Consider the following 19,297-nt stretch of genomic DNA (forward strand, 5'->3'; position numbering starts at 1 on the left):
AGTTTTCAGTCATGCATGAGTTTCAGTTAAGATAAGAAAGTTCAAGAGTTTCATAGTGTGAGTTGGCGTGTGTTCATTGTTTACATGTTGTCTCATTCTCTTGTAGCATGCGCATTCTTACAGTTTAAGTTTCAAGTATATTATGTACAGTATTTTGAGTATTACCGCAGTTATTTTAAACTCTTGTTATTACACTGTTTATACTTGTTGGGTCATTAGACTCACTATGCTTGTTTGTTTGCCAGGTGAGAAGGAGTACCTAGGGACCGAGGGGCAGGATCCTCGAGGTTGAGGTCGCTGGCGGTGCAAGGCCCTATGACCGTCGTTGTTTATATTTTAAGTTCCGCATAAGACTATGTTTTGAAATAAAGAATTTTACTATGAGTACTTTCAGTATTAGCCAGGATGTGGTTTCCCTGTGCTTGATTTTTATGATTTGAAGTTTGTTATCGCTATTATTGCAACCGTGTGGGGTTGCCTTTATTTTTCAAAGTTTATTGATGAAACTTAAAATTTGTAATTATTTATATGTTAAAAAGTGTGTTTTAAAATTTAAGTTTAATTAAAATTATGAAGTTGTATTATTTTAGTGTTATGTGTTTATATTTAAATATTTTACTAAAATGTTGTATTTTACGGTTTGTGCAGGTTTGGTAAAAATAAAATTACTCAAGTTACAGAGGTCATAATGGAGTAATCTCAAAACCTGTAGAATCACAAAAGAGGCATATTCAACTTTGTAGAAGACAAGAAATTCCAAAAACTTCATTAAGATGATCAAAATAATCAAACATCAAAATGGAGACAGATTTACTTTTACTATGACCAGCTTGGAGTAAAAATATCATAAGTATTTCATATTTTATCCAAAAGGGGTGAATGAGTTGTTAAAACACATCTACAGACAAAGGGCTACGTGTTATATGTTTTGTACAGAAGCAAAATCGGAAGTCTAAGGCATCAAACATGCCAATTAATGTTGGGTCAATGTATTGACATTCAAGGAGACAAGCACCCACCAACTTTACTATTCCATATTTAATGAGTTTTGGACCCTTGCTCTCATTTGGCCTATAAATAGATGTGTTGTATAAACTTCGTAGGGTGCAAGAGTGTAGAGAAGTCCTCATTTGTAAAATAAATATTGTGTGTGTGAGAATAAAAGTTTGAGTGTGCATATTTCTCAAGTTCAAGTATGAAATTTATTTTATCCTTACTCTTGAGTTTCATGTTCATGGCAAGCTAAATATTTTTATGTCAAGGTAAAAAGGTTTTATTGTTGGTCAAGTAAAATTGTTTATATTTTGTATATTCTTCTCTTTTTCTATTTCTATTTTGTTTTTTCTAATTGATCCTTATTTGTAGGTATAATTTTGGAAGATTTGTTGTTATCTATTTACATCAAATGCTTGGTACCTTGAATGTGGTTACCTTGATTTGTTGTCAAATATGATACAATAAATACTACAATAATTATATACTATAAATATAATTATCTATTTATAATAAAGTCATATATATTATTTAGACGATAGCGTGACACTGTCGGTTGTTCTAAATAATATATTGTGATTTGAACTAACATTTACTTTCTCGCATCTAACTTTTACTTTATCGCAACTAACATTTACTTTTCCGCAACTAACATTTACTTTCTCGCATATAACATTTATTTTTCCGCAACTAACATTTACTTTATCGCATCTAACATAAAGTCATATATTTTATTTAGACGATAGCGTGGCTCTGCCGGTTGTTCTAAATGAAATATTGTGATTTGATCTAACATTTACTTTTATGTCAATTTATATTTATTCATTTATATATATATTATGGGTACCATGTATTAAATATCGGCTGATATTAATATAGTGGAGACTATATTATATGATATACTTGTTTAAATATTTAATTGTTCTTTTTATGTTTATATTTATTCATCTATATATATATTATGGGTACCATGTATTAAATATCGGTTAATCTGATATTAATATAGTGGGAACTATATTATATGATATATTAGTATAAATATTTAATTATTCTCTTATGTTTATTTTTATTTTAGTTTCTTTTATTTATTTTTTTTAAGCAATCTTAAATAAACCAACAATAAACCTTTGAAACCTTGACAATTTTATAATTTGTGTATTTGAAGTTTCATAATAATATTTTCATCTATAATATATCATGCTAAAATTAAACTTACAGCATTCTCTCCGTGGATCGATCTCGTACTCACGAGTATATTACATGCAGACAACCTACACTTGGGTGAATTACAATTTAAGTTGTAGCAAGTTTTTGGTGCCGTTGCCGGGGAGGTATAAATTAAGTTTAATTTTGTTATTATGTAAATAGTATGTTGTTTTTAATTGTATGATTGTTTGGAGTCATAAACAAAGTGGTAGACTTGTTCGAGTAACTGAAAATATTTTAAACATGGACGATAATTCTAATAATCAAGATAATAATAATAATAATCATCATCATCAAGAACATGAACAACCAAGAACACTTAGGCACCATATGAATCCAATAAGAACTAGTACACCATCTTGTTTAGTTTTTCCTCCTGATGCATCTAATTTCAATTTTAAGCCACAAGTCATTCAACTTTTACCAAATTTTCATGGCTTAGATTCTGAAAATCCATATTTGCATTTAAGAGAATTTGAGGAGGTTTGCAACACTTATAATGATCAAAATTGTAGCATGGATACTGTTCGATTAAAGCTTTTCCCTTTTTTCCTTAAAAGATAAAGCTAAAACATGGTTGCAAAATTTGAGATCAAGTTCAATAAGATCATGGGAAGAAATGCAACAACAATTTCTAAAAAAGTTTTTTCCTTCCCATAGAACAAACTCTTTTAAAAGACAAATTATAACTTTTTTTCAAAAATAAGGGGAAACATTTTATCAATGTTGGGATAGATATAAAGAGTTACTTAATACATGCCCACATCATGGTTTTGAAATATGGAGGATAGTTTCTCACTTTTATGAAAGTTTAATACCTAAAGATAGGCAAATGATAGAATTCATGTGTAATGGAACTTTTGAAGATAAAAACCCAAATGAAGCTATAGAATATTTGGTGTCATTAGCAGAAAATGCTCAAAATTGGGATAATATAGGCTCAATTGAACCACCAAGTAAAACCAATAATTCAACAAATAGGGGTGGTATTTATCATCTTAAAGATGATGTAGATGTTCAAGCTAAACTTGCATCTTTAGCAAGAAAAATATAGTCATTAGAAATGAAAAAAAGTGATCAATTAAAAAGTGTTCAAGAAATTATTTGTCATATATGTGACACACATGATCACCTTACAAAAAATTGTCCTACTTTGCCTTCATTTAAAGAATGTCTCCATGAACAAGCCAATTATGTTAACAATTTTAAAAAACCAACATTAGATCTTTTTTCACAAACATATAATCCTGGTTGGAGAAATCATCCTAATTTTAGTTGGAGGAACGATAATAATGCACAACCTTCACAACAACCTTTTCAAAATAACCAAAATCATCAAGGTTATGCTCCTTATATCCCACCTCCAAGAAAACATTTTGAAGATGAAATTCATGCATACATTCAAAAGCAAGAGTCTATCAATATTCAAAACATTCAATCTATGAATGATTTGAAAGAAACTCTTGCAAAATTTTCATCTGCACTTAATATTCATGAAAAAGAAAAATTTCTATCTCAACCACAACCTAATCCTAAAAATCAAAATCAAGAAAAATTTGATCAATTAAAATCTGTTATTAATCTTAGAATTGGTAAAATAGTTAATGATCCATATAGTGATGAAAACAAAGATCAGTCAAACTCAAAGAGTAAGGATGAAAACCTTGATACTTTCGAGAAAGATGATACTTTGAGTCCTAAGATTAAGAAAGTTGATGATAAATTATCTGAAATAATATGTGAGTCAAATAAACATGTTCCTTTCCCTCATGCATTAGTTAATAATAAAAAACAAAAAAATGATTCTGATATTTATGAAGTTTTTAAACAAGTAAAAATAAATATTCAATTATTAGATGCTATTAAACAAGTGCCTTCTTATGCAATGTTTTTAAAAGATTTATGTACTGTGAAAAGACAATTGCATGTAAAGAAGAAAGCATTCTTAACGGAGCAAGTAAGCTCTATTATTCAAAATAATTCTACCTTGAAATATAAAGATCCCGGTTGTCCAACAATTTCATGTATTATTGGAAAAAATAAAATTAAAAAAGCTTTGTTAGATTTGGGAGCAAGTGTGAATTTAATTCCTTATTCAGTTTATGAAAAGCTTAAGTTGGGAGATTTAAAACCTACATCTATTACTCTTTTATTAGCCGATAGGTCAATCAAAATACCTAGAGGTATTGTAGAAGATGCATTAGTTCAAGTTGATAAATTCATATATCCCGTGGATTTTATTGTCTTGGATACACAACCAATAGAAGTACATAACGAAATTCCAGTAATATTGGGACGTCCATTTCTAGCAACTTCAAATGCTTTAATTAATTGTCGAAATGGAATAATGAAATTGTCTTTTGGAAATATGACTTTAGAACTTAATGTGTTCAATTTATGTAAACAACCAAGTATTAATGAAGATGAAGATGATAATGCAATAGAAAAAATCGTGGAAGAAAATATACACCAAGAAAACTTAAATCAACAATCTGAAGTTTGTTTAGTGGAAAGTTTTGATTCAAAAAATGTTTTTAAATCAAAGTTATTTGAAGAAATTAATGAACTTGAAGAAGTAAAAGAAAATGATCATCCAAAACTTGAATTAAAACCCTTACCAATAGAACTAAAATATGCTTTTCTTGGTGAAAATCAAACATATCCTATTGTAATATCTTCTACCCTCTTACCAAAACAAGAAGAAGATTTAATAACACTACTTAAAAAACACAAAAATGCAATTGGATGGACTTTTCAAGATATAAAAGGTATAAATCCTTTAATCTGCACACATAGAATTCACTTGGAAGAAAATGCTAAAACATATGAACAACCACAAAGAAGATTAAATCCACACATGAAAGAAGTTGTTAAAAATGAAGTTTTAAAACTATTAGATGCCGGAATTATTTACCCAATCTCGGATAGTAAATGGATAAGTCCAACACAAGTAGTACCAAAAAAATCAGGCATCACTGTTATAAGAAATGAAAAGGGAGAATTATTACAAGCTAGGATTCCATCTAGTTGGTGTATGTGCATTGATTATAGAAAATTAAATAATGCAACTAGAAAAGATCACTTTCCGTTACCATTTTTAGATCAAATTTTAGAGAAAGTGGCAGGTAATCCTTATTATTGTTTTCTTGATGGGTATTCGGGGTATTATCAAATACCAATATCATTAGAAGATCAAGAAAAAATTACTTTCACTTGTCCGTTCGGAACTTTTGCTTTTAAAAGAATGCCATTTGGTTTATATAATGCCCCGGCTACTTTTCAAAGATGCATGCTAAGTATTTTTAGTGACATGATTGAAGAATTTGTGGAAGTTTTTATGGATGATATAACTGTTTTTGGAAACTCATTTGAAAACTGTCTTAAAAATTTGGAAAAAGTTTTAAAAAGATGTGAAGAAAAAAATCTTGTTTTAAATTGGGAAAAATGTCATTACATGGTTAAATCCGGAATTGTGTTAGGGCATGTCATATCCAAAAAAGGAATTGAAGTTAATAAAGCTAAGGTTGATGTTATTGCTAATTTACCATCACCAAACACGATCAAAGAAATTTGATCATTTTTGGGTCATGCGGGATTTTATAGAAGATTTATAAAAAATTTTAGCATAATATCGAAACCAATTTCAAATCTTTTAACAAAAGATGCACAATTTGAATGGACTCAAGAATGTGAAACTGCTTTTAAAAAGATAATTAATCTTTTAACTACATCACCTATTTTACAACCTCCTGATTGGTCTTTACCATTTGAATTAATGTGTGATGCAAGTGATTATGCTGTAGGAGCCGTGTTAGGACAAAGAAAAGAAGGTAAACCTTATGTGATCTATTATGCAAGTAGAACCTTAAATAGTGCTCAAATCAATTATTCAACAACTGAAAAAGAATTACTTTCAGTAGTATTTGCATAAGATAAATTTCGATCCTATTTAATTGGTTCTACTACTATTGTTTACACTGATCATTCTGCCATAAAATATTTATCAAATAAACAAGATGCTAAGCCGAGATTAATAAGATGGATTTTGTTGTTACAAGAATTTGATCTTGTAATAAAAGATAAAAAAGGAAAAGAAAATGTAGTAGCCGATCATTTATCAAGAATAATTTCTGAATCATCTCAAAATGAAATACCAATAAATGAAAATTTTTCGGATGATCAACTATTTTATGCTACTACTATGCCTTGGTTTTCTAATATTGTAAATTTTCTTGTGACAAATAAAATGTCTTCTCATTGGAGTTCACAAGATAAAAATAAATTCTTGAAAGAGGTCAAAAAATTTTATTGGGATGATCCTTATTTGTTTAAGTATTGTCCTGATCAAATTTTTCGACGATGCATACCCGACAATGAGGTAAGTAGTGTCATTAAATTTTGTCATTCTGAGGCATGTGGAGGTCATTTTTCGTCAAAGAAAATAGCTGCAAAAATCTTTCAATGTGGATTTTATTGGCCTTCTTTATTCAAAGATACACATTCATTTTGCAAATCTTGTGAAAATTTTCAGAAAATGGGTTCAATTTCAAAACGAAACATGATGCCTTTAAATCCAATCATGATTATTGAAATATTTGACAGTTGGGGAATAGATTTTATGGGTCCATTTCCATTATCTTTTGGATTCACTTATATTTTAGTGGCTGTCGATTATGTTTCAAAATGGATTGAAGCAATTGCATGTAGAACTAATAATCATAAAGTTGTGATAAAATTTTTGAAAGAAAATATTTTTAGTCGATTTGAAATACCTAGAGCTATAATAAGTGATGGGGGAAGTCATTTTATAAATAAATCATTTTCTTCATTGTTGAGAAAATATGGTATTACACATAAAGTTTCTACTCCATATCACCCTCAAACGAATGGTCAGGTTGAACTTGCAAATAAAGAAATAAAACAAATTTTGGAAAAAACAGTCAATCCAAATCGAAAAGATTGGTTTTTAAGATTAAGTGATGCATTATGGGCATATAGAACTGCATTTAAAACATCATTGGGGATGTCACCATATAGATTAGTTTTTGGAAAGCATTGTCATCTACCTGTTGAAATTGAACATAAAGCTTATTGGGCAATTAAAGAGTTTAATACTAATTTAGATGATGCATCTAAATTAAGAAAATTGCAATTAAATGAACTAGAAGAATTAAGAAATGATGCATATGAAAATGCAAAGATTTATAAAGATAAAACAAAAGCATTTTATGATAAAAATATTATGAGAAAATCTTTTGAAATCGAACAAAAAGTTTTACTTTATAATTCTCGCTTGCATTTGTTTTCAGGAAAACTTAGATCGCGATGGTCTGGACCATTTATTGTTAAATTTGTTTATTCTCATGGTGCTGTTGATGTTGAAAATCCTAAAAATAATAATGTATTTAAAGTTAATGGGCAAAGACTTAAACCGTTTATAGAAAATGAAGTTCTTAATGAAGAGTTTATGCCTTTATATGATCCAACTTAATTATTACTTATATTTTTATTTTATTTTTGCAGAATTGAGTTCACTTCCCGGTTAAGTGGCGGATAACGGTACTCCGTGACTACTTTCAGTCGGTTTTATTTCAATTTCCCAAAATAATTGAATATATATATATATATATATAAATATATATTATGGATGAAGCTATCAAAAAACTTGGTAAATATTTTCCATCTGTTTCTAAAAAAGTTCTGAGAATGATTTATGAAGGCAGATGTGAAAGATTGAGAATGCTTATGCAAAAAGGAATCCCGGAGGATATTCGTCTTATAATTGAAGCCAAGGTTCGATTAGGTGGTGAAGTTCCAAAATTCTTACTTGTTCGAAATATGTCTGGACTAGGAAAAAGTACCTATGTGAAGAAAAGAAGGGCTAAAAGGTTAGATGTTTGTCATAATTGTGCTAGATGGACTTGTAATAGACAATCAGATCTTTGGGATATGTTTCCACAAATAGAGAAGATAAAATTGATTTCATTAAGAATGGGCTGAGTAAAGAGTCATTAGATGATATCTCATTGACTCTTTAGACGCATTCTAGTGGAGATGTTCAAGGTCAACTTCTCCATTTATGGAAACTATTCCAAGCGCAGCGTCATGGTAATGGTCTTGGGAATCTGACTAAAAAAGACCCTATTTGCCAATTTATAAGAAAATTGGATGGTAAGACAACCCTCGACTCATAAATATTGAATGAACACTGTGTGCCACAATCACATCACTGTTTATACGCATGCATGTTATTATTATATATTATTGTTTTTTTTACTATTTTCATCATTTTGTTCACATCTGTATTCCTATTTCTGTCTTATTCCTTGTTTTCCTTATAAAATCACTCAACTCTCTCTATATTTTTGAAAAGAAAAAAAAACATGACAGGATCTTCTTCACAAAAATTGAAAAATATTTGTGTCTTTTGTGGTTCTAATACTGGAAAGAATGAAATATTTGTTGATGCAACAATTAATCTTGGAAAAAAGTTAGCAGAGAGAAAAATTCACTTGGTTTAATGGAATCCATTTCAACAGCAGCTCATCTTGGAGAAAATTCACGAAAGATGCTCATCTCTGCTTCGAATCAAGACCAATTAATTGATGATCTCCAAGCTTTTGTTCATCAACCTGATTCGGCTATAACAAAGATCAATTGGTCTCAACCAACCAGTAAGAAAAGAAAACTGGATCATTGATTCAACATGTCACGAAATGGTTTGTGTTTGTTCCTCATCTTCAATAAATTCCAGGTGATATCTCTTTCATCATGTACTCTTTATTTTTCTTTAAAAAAATGTCATATTCAGGTTTGGGGGAGAGTTTATTTTAAAAAAAAAAATTAAAAATTAAAATTAAAAAAAAAATATTTTTATAATAATATATATTTTTCCTTTTTCAATGACAGAGTAAGGAGTCAAAAACTCCTGACACGCATTAGTTTTTATTTATCATATTATCACAATAGATTTGATTTTAATATTCCGTATATATTTAAATTGCAAACTACTAAGAAAATGAAGTCTTTTTGTATAGATTTTTATTTATTCTTCTTTTTATCAATTTAATAGAAAATATGTAATTGATGGGATATAAGTTATAAATAATATATAATTGTGTGTTTCAAATAACATATTTTCTAAAACTTTTATGAGTATATAATTAAAGTGATATTGATTGAATGAATAATAACATGTATAATTGAGGGAATTAATTTGTAAAAGTGCAATATTTACTCACATAAATTTTGTGAGTGAGGGGTGAGAATTGAGAAAACAACTTATAAGCTTTTATTGAATATTAAGAAATGGTTGATTAATAGATTAAACCCATTTTGAAAAAAGAAAAAAAAGAAAAATGAAAATATTTTGCAAAGTTGTTTGAAGTTTGATTGTAAAGATGTAGAGTATTAATATCTCTACTATAATTATTAATGTAATAGATTTACCTCATAAAAAATAAAAATAATAAATAAACTTTGAAAAAAAAATGTTACATTTTCAAAGTTTATTGGAGGTATTTGATTATGTAAAAACAATTTTGCAGCCAAGCAAAAACAAAAAACAAACAAAAAACAAAAAAAACAAAAAAAAAAAGGGTTTATTCTTTGTAAATTATCCTATCTTATTTTCAATATTAGGTTATTTGATTGTCTGCTTTACATATTAACCATTTTCAATGAGTATATAATTTTATTCCAACTCAATGAGTGAAAACTAGTTATATATATATATATATATATATATATATAAAATATCATAACCCGAGAGAATATGGAGTTGAGACTTTTACATTAAAATTTCTGAAGATATACATGTTATGAAAAGGATTTCTAATATCATTTTGATTATATTATTCTCAAAGTTTTTAGAAAATATTTATATAAAAAATTATATATATTTAATATTTTGATATTGTGTGAAATATATATGTATACACCATCCAATTATATATTAATATATTAGTTGATATCAAGATTTATAAATAACATATTATCTTCTTACAAGTATGTTTTAAAATTTTAAAGTTTGCAAATTTGAATATATATATTAAGGAATAAAAATCTAACTTGTGATTTTATCAAATTTTATTACTAAGGGACTAGTAATTAGCCGGTTTGGGGGTGTGATGAAACTTAAAATTTATAATTATTTATATGTTAAAAAGTGTGTTTTAAAATTTAAGTTTAATTAAAATTATGAAGTTGTATTATTTTAGTGTTATGTGTTTATATTTAAATATTTTACTAAAATGTTGTATTTTACGATTTGCGCAGGTTTGGTAAAAATAAAATTACTCAAGTTACAGAGGTCATAATGGAGTAATCTTAAAACCTGTAGAATCACAAAAGAGGCATCTTCAACTTTGTAGAAGACAAGAAATTCCAAAAACTTCATTAAGATGATCAAAATAATCAAACATCAAAATGGAGACAGATTTACTTTTACTATGACCAGCTTGGAGTAAAAATATCATAAGTATTTCATATTTTATCCAAAAGGGGTGAATGAGTTGTCAAAACACATCTACAGACAAAGGGCTACGTGTTATATGTTTTGTACAGAAGCAAAATCGGAAGTCTAAGGCATCAAACATGCCAATTAAAGTTGGGTCAATGTATTGACATTCAAGGAGACAAGCACCCACCAACTTTACTATTCCATATTTAATGCGTTTTGGACCCTTGCTCTCATTTGGCCTATAAATAGATGTGTTGTATAAACTTTGTAGGGTGCAAGAGTGTAGAGAAGTCCTCATTTGTAAAATAAATATTGTGTGTGTGAGAATAAAAGATTGAGTGTGCAAATTTCTCAAGTTCAAGTATGAAATTTATTTTATCCTTACTCTTGAGTTTCATGTTCATGGCAAGCTAAATCTTTTTATGTCAAGGTGAAAATGTTTCATTGTTGGTCAAGTAAGATTGTTTATATTTTGTATATTCTTCTCTTTTTCTATTTCTATTTTGTTTTTTCTAATTGATCCTTATTTGTAGGTATAATTTTGAAAGATTTGTTGTTATCTATTTACATCAAATGCTTGGTACTTTGAATGTGGTTACCTTGATTTGTTGTCAAATATGATACAATAAATACTACAATAATTATATACTATAAATATAATTATCTATTTATAATAAAGTCATATATATTATTTAGACGATAGCGTGACACTGTCGGTTGTTCTAAATAATATATTGTGATTTGAACTAACATTTACTTTCTCGCATCTAACATTTACTTTATCGCAACTAACATTTACTTTTCCGCAACTAACATTTACTTTCTCGCATATAACATTTATTTTTCCGCAACTAACATTTACTTTATCGCATCTAACATAAAGTCATATATTTTATTTAGACGATAGCGTGGCTCTACCGGTTGTTCTAAATGAAATATTGTGATTTGATCTAACATTTACTTTTATGTCAATTTATATTTATGCATTTATATATATATTATGGGTACCATGTATTAAATATCGGCTGATATTAATATAGTGGGAACTATATTATATGATATACTTGTTTAAATATTTAATTATTCTTTTTATGTTTATATTTATTCATCTATATATATATTATGGGTACCATGTATTAAATATCGGTTAATCTGATATTAATATAGTGGGAACTATATTATATGATATATTAGTATAAATATTTAATTATTCTCTTATGTTTATTTTTATTTTAGTTTCTTTTATTTATTTTTGTTAAGCAATCTTAAATAAACCAACAATGAACCTTTGAAACCTTGACAATTTTATAATTTGTGTATTTGAAGTTTCATAATAATATTTTCATCTATAATATATCGTGCTAAAATTAAACTTACAGCATCCTCTCCGTGGATCGATCTCGTACTCACGAGTATATTACTTGCAGACAACCTACACTTGGGTGAATTACAATTTAAGTTGTAGCATTTATGATTATCGCAGCTTGGATTTTTTGTATCACTTTTTCTCCTTCATGTTAGAATTGCTGCGTGAGACAAGGTGGTTTGTTTATTTTTTAACAAGTCATGGCAAAATTTTTATAAATCCATCTTTTCTTTCTTATTTAATTAAGTTTAGAGGTTAGGGCCATTTCACAAGTTCTTGTATACCGAAAGGATTCTCATACTAATGACTAACACTTGTCATAACACATGTGGCAACATTGTTGTCCACAATTTCTGATTTTCTGAACCCTTCAGGTTCTTTTTTTTTTTTTTTTTGAAATATCAATATTTAATCTGTTGATTCACAAGTTGATTAATACAATTCCTAGTACTAATATAATGAAATCTATCTCATAACTTGAGATAACACCTGAAAATGAGGATACTGATTATCCTGGCACGGATAATAATAATTCCTTTCTGAACTCTGACTTGCGCTACTAGATGAACAAAACTGTTTCATCCTTATTTGGCAAAGTCCTTAATTCAATACAATATAGCTAACTCCTAACTCAATCTCATCGAATCAGACTTATCAATGGCCTAACTCATCCAATAGACATCGCGGAAAATCAATTACAACAATCCCGCTAGTCCTGATAACTTTAGATCTCAGCTGCTGTCCTTTTCCATGTCTAAACATTTGATGTTATCCTGTTATTGCCCAATGAAATTCAAACACTTGCTAGATCAATTTTTGACAATGAAATCTCAGAAATACTTCAGAAACATTTCTGAGAACTGAATATCTGAGAATTGAACTCATCTTATTAGTTTCTTCCAATGATTAGAAATCTTACAGTTCAGCGTTCCTAATCACCAAGTAATAAACAATTCCAATCGTTCTTTCTGCAAATGAACATTTTCCTCCCCCATCACGGGGTTACAACATCTTTATCTACCATAGATAAATTAGAAGTAAAACTTCTTATCAACTTTTCTAAAGCAGAAGGAAAACACAAAAGCCGAACTAGCATATAAATTAGAAACAACTACGTCTATCTCTGACTACCTCAGACGATAGTCACAAATAGTCACTTGGCACTAAATTTGCACCAGTCTAACTAACTATTTCAAAGTAAACATAATCACCTAAGGTGTTCAACTTTCACTATCCAAGTGAATTCTCATATTGCCGAATTCATCCTGTAACTTAGCAGGTTCATGACATCCGTCAAACACTAACTATAACAATCATCTGATTGATCTCAAACTCTTCTGATGCAAAATTTTCATAGTCAGGAAACACTTATCCCATCACAGTCCATACCTACCAAAAGATCAATTATCTTTTCAAGGTTATCAAACTGACACCAAATTATACTTTAACATAACTGTTGCAATGATCTCTAGACTGAGTAAATTTTCATAACCCTCTGAAGTACAAAAGACTTCCAGAATAACATTGGAAATATACCCCAACATGTCTAGTCTTGATCATAGTTCATGTCTCCCAGTATAAGTCATCTCGGTGTCCTGATGAAAAATTGTCTTTACTTGACAATCCAAAAATCATATTCCAATCCTTACAGGAAAACTTATCTAAGTAAATCCATCACTTAGAATCCCAATTTATCATGATGATTATATTCCTGATCATTAATTACTTTATGATGGAATCAGATAATACTGGTAAAACCTCTTGGTTCTCCCCCCAGTAACACGTGCGAAAACTATCCGTCCAAAATATACATTTGTCAAGGAGTCCTTTCTAAGACTATTCTATCCACGAAATCAATATATGTATCTCTGATGAAGTCAGATGATAACTCATCACATCCCTTGGCAGTAACCCAGCACCAAGAATAATCTAGAGAAGACTCAAATAAAATCTGAATATTCTCTTGATAGTCATACCTATTTCTATGGCTGTGCATACATCGAGATTGAGGTAAGTTTTTCTATAATGCCAAACTAGAATAAAACAATCCTTCTAGAGTACTGTTGTGAAAATTCCTCGCAAGCATACGAGTGTCAAGTTTTAATATAGTGATTAAATCAGATATCGATCCCTCAAGGAGTAAAATGAAAATATTTAGTACTTGTAATTAGAATAGTCCAAACTTTATCTAGAAAATCAAACTTTGAGAATTTTGCAATAAAAATAAAATAATTAATAGATTTAAAAGCATGCACACAACTTTCAGATTAAAAATCAATCAGAGAAAAATGGTCTAGAGGTATATATTTCACCTGGTTTCAACAACAATCAATCATAATTAATTAATCTTCATGAATTTCAATCAATTAATAGCCAAGAACACTTAAGTGTATTATTCCCTCTCCCGAGTGCCGAATAAAATATATCAACTACAATTCAATTCCAATATCCCTATTAAGAATCTACTTGCAGTGATCAATTCAAAACTATGTTCTCTTTAAAAGCTCTGTTAAAGTTATACACTCTCCCGAGCGATATAAATAATTAACAGTATATTTTCTATTGGTCCTATTCAAAATCTCCTCTCCCGAGTGCCAGATTTCAAATAAATATTACAAATCAATTATTGATCAGATAATTGAAAAGACAATCAATTCTAGAAAAAACAATTAATCTAGAAGAAACTCAATCCAATAAAATCAAGAATTCATGAAAGTGTCTACACCAGGTTCCATCCGACCTCTAGAATATAAAAATTTAGTTCATAATAAAATTTTGAATAAAATAAAAAATGTTCAAAAATCCAAACATATTCAGAATAAAATAAAAGATAAGAAACAAATCCGTCGTCGACGTCGTGTCCATTCTATCGAACTCCGTCTTCGTTCTTCAATTAAGCTCCAGAAAATTCTCCAGAAAAATCACACAATCAACTCTGATATTCTGTAATTGTGATTGTGGCGGCTTTCCTAATCTCAGACTAAAAAAATTTCTTTTTATAGCATACTCAAAAGCCCAAGAATAAAGCCCAATAAAATAGAAAGTTTCCTTCCCGATTAAATCTTCCAACTCCAGATTTACGCGACGAGCGCCCGCTCCAGGACTCACGCGGGCGCTCATAAGCTTCTGGATTTCTTTCTCTTGAAGCGCGATAGCTCTTCTCTCATCCTCTTTAGCGCTTCTTTTAATGCTATCCTTAGGCCCATTTGAAAAGTCCATCACTATTCATTCTTTCTTCTATCTGTGCGTTTCTTCTCTTCCTTTTCTTTCTTTCTTCCTTTCTTTTAATTCCTCATTTTTCTTCTTCAATATCTTCTTTTCCTCTCTTTTTCTTTTCTTTTTCCTTTCTCTTCTAAATTCTTATTTGCCTTCTCTTCTCCAAATAAATTCCATAATTCCCTACAAACACAAAAACAATAAAATCCACATATAAATCTGCTCGAAACAAACGATTAACAATTAAAATCATATATAAATTAAGTGTATAAAATACACTTATCAAATACCCCCAAACTTAGACTTTTGCTAGTCCCGAGCAAAACTAATAAATACCAAAAACTCATTCTATCAAACCAACAAGAATAGTCAAGAAATATTATGGAGCAATGGCATCAGCAATGATTTCAAAAAAAATTCAAATCCAATCATCCAACCCACTAATACTTAAAAATTTCAGCCAGAACAAAATAACCTCATAAACTCACAATCTTCGCAACTCACGTTCAAAACACCCTTATCCAAGTTCAATTCATACATTCATAGATCATGATGACTTTTCAAGGATAGCATAGGATCAAATATAGGATATAAATCAAAAACACTCATAATAAAGTTAATGCAATGAATAATAGTGTGTGTGTGTTTAGATCAAAATTCATAATCATTAAAAGTATCAATCGACAGTCCATAGGCTAAATTCTTGCAACTCTTCTCCACTAGTATATTGGGCAACTGAGACTCGGTCAATAGGACTTAATAAGCTTATAATGTAAGGTCTGGCTCATGGCTACAAATAAAGGATTAAGAATTCTAAATAAGAAGTAATTTAATGCATAAACTCTAATTTCAATTCCTTTTTCATTCACAATTTCACACTTATTTCTTCACTTCATTGATTTTTTCAACTTTTCATCTTTTCTCTTTTTATACCAACAACTTTTTTCACAAATTTTCAACTTTCATTTTTTTCTTTTCTACTACCTCTTTTCATCTTTTCAATTCATCCACCACATCATTCCATTTTCACAAATAAAATTTAGAGCATATAACATTTTAGCATTCAAATTACTCCCTTAAAGGTAGGAAATAGTGTTTAGGCTATTCAGATAGTCAATGTAGGACCTTGAAATAATGACGAATGGGGGTTTATTCACATGTTTACACGCATGTCATTCGATTTTCAATTAGGCTCAAATAAGGTACTAGGGATACATGCAATTCAGGGTAGCTTGAAAGGCTCAAACAATTTCAGAAAAATCGCCTAAATCATTCCTAATCTCAATTTTTGCCCGTATTTTGCCTCGAAGAGTATCCGAACTAGTTCTAGACAAGTCTCAATCCACAATTAATTCATACAAATATCAATCAGTGCAGAAAATATAATCATCAGCAGTAAACGATGATTTTCAACAAAATTTCAGATTTTTCTGTACCTCAATGTACGTGTAGGCTCAAATAGGCAACTAAGGATAAATTATTTCAATGAAAATTAGGCCAAAAAAATTCAAACAATGCCTCAATCATATCTATGTCTGTATGTTTCAAAACTCAGATTCAAGTATTAATCACAGAGTATATAGGAAATTGTTCATTCAATTGGTTCCATTTTCTCAAAAATATTTGTCAGATAGGCAGACAGTCATGGATTTCAGTTATAGTACAAAAAATATTTTTTTATCAGCCATGCATCCATTTCTTTCTTGACTCCTTTTCAACTCAACTCAACAAAAACAACAAAAATTTTATCTATGAAGCACATCTATAATCCAACTAATCAACTATCAACCAACTACTAAATCAAACAAAAATTGATTCATCCCCCCAAGCTTAACATAATCATTGTCCCTAATGATTAAAAACAATAAAAGAACAAGGGACATGGGACACGTACCTTCGAAACCGAGCATCAGGACTCGATGTAACCAAAATCATATTCATGTAAAATAATTTCCAGCATGTAGAATACCATCAAAAGCCGATCATCGGAGGAAATTGAAGACGCACAACATGAACGTCCAATTGAACCTGAAAAGGAGACATGCACATGTTAAGAGAAGTTGAGAATGAAACCTGAAGCAATCAATCAAGATAATATTGCAAAAAGAGTCACAAATCCAGGGCATGGCATGCTTTGGATAGGCGATTGCTCAAGGTGTAAGCTTGGTTTGATTTCATGCTAGGATTGTGGGATGTAAGGTTCTAGGATGCTTGTTTGCTCTTGGAAGAAGATCACGAGGCTGCATGTTTTCCCTTGATGAAACGCAGATGAGGAATAGAGAGCGCAATTGTGCTTTGTTTCTGCGCTAATGAGGAAATGGAGGGACGATAGAACTATCAAGTGCTGTTGAAGTTTTTTAGCGCATGTAGGTGCTGCAGCATGGAGGAGTAACAGCTGGAGTGGGCGTATGATGATCTTGTTTGGGCAAGGAAGAGCAGCTGTTGGTGATTGTTGTCCATATAGTTGTTGCGCTAACGGGACTGGAGATGCGCTGAAGGAGAAGGGAACGCGCGATAGCGCTTCGAATGGCGCAGATGGGGAATAGAGACGCGCGTTAGCGCTGGAGGAGGAGGGGAGATGCGCGATAGCGCATGGAGTTAGGAGCTGCGCTGTTGGAGAGCAGGAGGCGCGATAGCGCTAGATTGGAGCGATGTTTGAAAGAGTGGGTGCCCAGTGAGCCAACTTGTGGCTATGGGCTTTGATGACTCTTTGTACAAACGATCTTTTGTTTAATGTAATTTACACTTTTATTAATGGCAATGACTTTATCTTTCTTCATATTGTTATATTGTGATATACTATTGTTGTTTTGATAAAGACCTTGAATATACTATAGTGTATGTAAGATGTGGTAGAACATGGGGATGTCTATCATGAAATACATTTTATAGTCACTGTATATTCTAAACTGTTCCTAGTCGATTGAGCCGTCCGAAAATAAGGATAAGGATCGCTCGAGTTTGAGACTAGCATTTGCGATGCGGAGTACCACGTTTCATTGGTAGGGAACATGGAGATGTTCGAAGCATGCAAATGGATATTCATAGGATGAATAATCGAACTACCCTATCCGGACTTTCCAAGTGGTTATCACTTATCTAGTGGATAAAGTCCGCGGTTTTGGTTGTACACCATTAGTCCTTACTACTTGAAACATCATGGAGACTCTATATGCTAGTACTGTGCTTTGACTCGTTTACCGACTCTATGGGGGTCATCAGGTGTCGGGATTGGGTACAGTTACAACACATATAGGAGTCAATGCATTGTTGTCAAGGATTCACCACATACTTGCGAGTGTGGATATCCTATGCGATCTGAGAAGATATTAGTGTGACAAATCTCTGGCCAGAGTACTTGATGTGATTTAAGAAATGGTTTCTTAGTAGCACATGCGATGTCACTAATTTGATCTTCAAGATGTATTGCATAGTTATCGAATCTTGAGCGACTCTCGATATACCAATGGTTGTTGATTCGATCGGGATATATGGATGAAGGGACCGTACTGTACGCGAACCAAAATCTACTGGTTCTTGTAGGCACTATCAGTGATACCTAGGGAATCATGGGGCGATGTTGCTAGGCGCTTTACCATGATTCGTTGGGCAAGTCGGAAATCGTTGTTCCGAGTCACAAGGAGTTGTGAGCCCACGGCTAGCTGTATCCCTGAACCATTGAGGGTCACACAGTGTAATGGAGTTTTAATCCCCGTTGAGATAGTTAAATTTAATGAATAAAGAAGTGGGACTTCTTAAATAAGAGTAAGGGAGTAGGATTTCCTAAAATGACATAGGGATGTACATTTTTGGAAACCACTGAATTTGGATTCAGGAAAATTTATCTTGACTTTAAAATGTGCAGAAATGGTTTCTGTGCACATTGGTAAAATCGGTTTATCAATCGGAGTCACGATGAATTTTATATTAATTTCTGAACATGCGGGCTTTGCTTGTCGGGCCTCAACTTATGACTAATGGGCCCTAAGGTGTTAGTGGCCTGCATTATAAATAAGTTATTGCAGTACAGAAATTACACACAACAGGTCATAATT

General features: G+C 30.6%; 1 non-coding gene across 1 annotated transcript; it reads right to left on the minus strand.

Annotated features, from left to right (window-relative positions):
* Window positions 1-2,862: 2,862 nt before the first annotated feature.
* Window positions 2,863-2,973, minus strand: LOC140894210 (small nucleolar RNA R71). Its single transcript, XR_012153756.1, has one exon. It is a non-coding gene; the product is annotated as a small nucleolar RNA R71 (small nucleolar RNA).
* Window positions 2,974-19,297: the final 16,324 nt, after the last annotated feature.

The sequence above is a fragment of the Henckelia pumila genome, chromosome 3, assembly GCF_033568475.1.
Source record: "Henckelia pumila isolate YLH828 chromosome 3, ASM3356847v2, whole genome shotgun sequence".
Lineage (NCBI taxonomy): Eukaryota > Viridiplantae > Streptophyta > Magnoliopsida > Lamiales > Gesneriaceae > Henckelia > Henckelia pumila.